The sequence below is a fragment of the Rhagoletis pomonella genome, unplaced genomic scaffold, assembly GCF_013731165.1.
Source record: "Rhagoletis pomonella isolate Grant_MI unplaced genomic scaffold, Rhpom_1.0 Rhpom_scaffold_00012, whole genome shotgun sequence".
Classification (NCBI taxonomy): domain Eukaryota; kingdom Metazoa; phylum Arthropoda; class Insecta; order Diptera; family Tephritidae; genus Rhagoletis; species Rhagoletis pomonella.
This window is the reverse complement of record NW_023458566.1, coordinates 20,618,609-20,621,691: the sequence shown is the minus strand read 5'-3', so window position 1 is coordinate 20,621,691 and position 3,083 is coordinate 20,618,609. Positions and strand designations below refer to the sequence as shown.

General features: G+C 34.8%; 1 long non-coding RNA gene across 1 annotated transcript in view; it reads left to right on the top strand.

The window, feature by feature from the left end:
- Positions 1-2,958, top strand: part of LOC118748052 — a 13,241-nt gene extending 10,283 nt beyond the window's left edge. Inside the window, exon 3 of the long non-coding RNA XR_004994013.1 lies at positions 2,881-2,958. This is a non-coding gene — a long non-coding RNA (uncharacterized LOC118748052). The remainder of the gene's footprint in view (positions 1-2,880) is intronic.
- Positions 2,959-3,083: the final 125 nt, after the last annotated feature.

Here is a 3,083-nt window from a genome sequence, read left to right as displayed (position 1 = left end):
ATACACACACACACACACACACACACGGACATAATGCACACATTGCCCAGTTCTAAAATTTATGTGGCGGCCCGTAATTGTTAAATACTATTTTTTTTATATATGAGAACCTTATCTGTGTTGGCCTGCGTCTACATATGTATGTATGTATGTATGTATGTATGTATGTATTTTGTAGTATTTGTTTTTGTAAATTTATTTAATTTACTGCCTGCACGGAGTTGTAGAGAATTCAGTGTATCTAAACGCTTGAGCAGCAGATTGGTTCTACTCGAATCTGTAATTTGTGTGGAACTTCGATAAACACATCGGTGCTGGAGAATTTAACACCTGAGTTCGGTGCAAATGATGAAGTAATCACCATAAATACATATTTCTAATTGCACGTATACGTGTATGTACATATATGCATGCGAGTGTGCACACAGATCCATTCGTGTGTATGTTTGTATGTATGTGCACGCAAACTTATTATGTGCGCCCCAAGCTTTGGAGCTTCTATGTACTTCCACACCCACATACACATGCTCAAAATTCGCCGCTGAAGTGTTCATTGTTTGTCGTTGGTTGGATGTTGTTCCACCGCTACAAAGAGAGTAAAGAACTATTTTACAATACCCTATCGGGAAAATATTACCTTATAAAAGAAATTCACACATTCACAATGAAAAAAAAGTAATATCGATTTTACAATCTTCAGATAACCCTGTTTGTGTTCAGAAACTTCAAGAAATTGCATAGAGGAATGCTGTTTGCCTGGTTTTCGTGGAGTTTTAACTTCATAAGACTCTTCCTTTAAAGAGGGTTAGACTTGGCAATATTTCCAATTTTTCCCCGCAATTCGCTGTCAAATTGAGAAAGAGAAATTTTATTTTGATGTATGAACAGCCGCAAAGACCTTTCTGTCACATTTCGGAAATCAGTTTCAGAAATAAAAATTGCAAATTGAAAACTGACTCCAATTGAGAGAGCGCAAATCGATTTCGGATATATGTATAGATATTTCAACTTGCTCGTGCTGCACTAGCAGTCTGCAATTCGCCTTTCGGAAATAAAAAACCTCTTTCGACAGACACTTTACATACAAGGTGTGACAGCTCATTCGACTGCTTTCTGAAATGTCTCAATTTGACAGCTTTTTCGAAATATATTGCATTGCGACGTCTGACGGGCTCTTTATGTATTGTTATTTATGTTAATAGAAAATAAATATCTAATTTCTATGTAATTTACGTTAGTAGTTTGTAAAAAAAATGGGCTTAGCAGAACAAGGGATCCTATGGCCTAAAAGATATTTTGTGTCACGATGATTAAATGCCTAAACTTCGTTGAAATTAATATCGATTTATCGTAAATTTAGCGACGTTAACAAATTTCATGCCGCTATTATCGATTTTCAAGAACATCGCTTGCATCTCTACGTCTCACTTATTGTTCTAAAATTAAATGGGCTTTTCTGAATAGATCGATTGTTTGAAAATTTATTGAATTTTTATAGTTTTTGTACAAAGTTTGTAATGTGGATTTATGTGGTGTTTGTTGTATAACCAGCTAGACTTTTATAAAAAAAAATCTAACATTAAATAAGCCAAAGGAATACATATCTGTAGTGGTAACTTTTATGTGAATAGTACTGTAGTAGTTTTTATGTGTATGTGTTTCAGTATAAATGTACATACGAGTGTTTGTGAGCCTATGACACATATTTTTTGGCTAACTGAAACCGCAAACGACAGAAAAGTACCTACTTACCGAAAAATGAAGGCAACAGCAATCAAAGTGAAAAAAAGGGCAAAAACAAAAACCGAATATTCTTACATACATACATACACATAAGTACTTATATGCATCCCAAATATGTATGTTATGGAAAAGTAAAGTAAAACGACGTTAAAACGGCATGAGTTCGCCTTTCCCAAATCGCTCGATATGTTTCACAATGGTCGGTTATTCGCGTGGGAGGTAACCACCTTTCCACCTTACCACCAACCAACTATGTACATTGGCACTTATGCCAGATTTTTTCAACACTATTTTTGCTTTCATCATTTATTTATTTATTTTTTGTTTTTTTAACCTCTTCGTGCTACTTTACGCTACTCACCACTCACCACTCATTGTTCGTTGATGTTTTTTGTGTTGTTGCTTTTGGTTTCGTCGGATTACATCCCATATCATTGTTTTGCATCCTTCCTTTGGCTTCTGGTGGTGCAGGCGTTCTAATTGTTTTACCTTTGCTTTCTCTCATTGTCGTTTCACGGCTGTGTGTGGGTGTAGTGATAGTTTGTTTGTGTGTGTTTCTGTACAATTACAACAACAACGTACAAATATTTATCCATTTGCTTTTGATATACATCTGTAGCCCCAATTGTTGGGTGGCTTTGTTCTTTGTTGTAATCGAAGTGTACCTGTTGAAATTTGTTGGACACGTGTGCGTGTGTTTATATATGTATGTATGTATGTACGAACACACGGTTGAAAACATTTAGAAAACATCCCAAAAATAGTGCGATTATAGTAAACAAGTTTCAAATATCTACTTAAGTGCCTACCATAAATCCTTTGTTCATTTCTGCTTAATTTTGTTTCTGAAGATTTTTTCGCCTGCCCTCATTCTTGCCACTTTGTATCGGTTTTTATTCAATTTATTTTACCTTTTTATTCCATCGATGTCATTGACCTGTGTGCGTTTGTAGTGATTTGTAAACAAAGCCATTGACATGTGTGTTTCGTCAGGATACTTATCGCTTTATCGCTGATATTTCATTTGCTATTTCCAACTTACATACATATGTACATATGTATGTATGTATTTATCCTTATTTCAATTTATTTATTTTTTATTATAACTAATCTGTTTCTCCTTATCTCGAATTTCAGGATCCCGCTGGTATCTTCGAGCTAATCGAGGTCGTCGGCAATGGCACCTATGGGCAAGTCTACAAGGTAATTACACTGGATCAAAAATTTCGTGTTTTTTTCACATACTCAATTCTTATGTAGAATCTCTCGTTGACTCCGAAAATCGAGTTAATTTTTTTTTTTCTATGGATAAGTTTTGGAGATATTATTAAAAAGTGGTT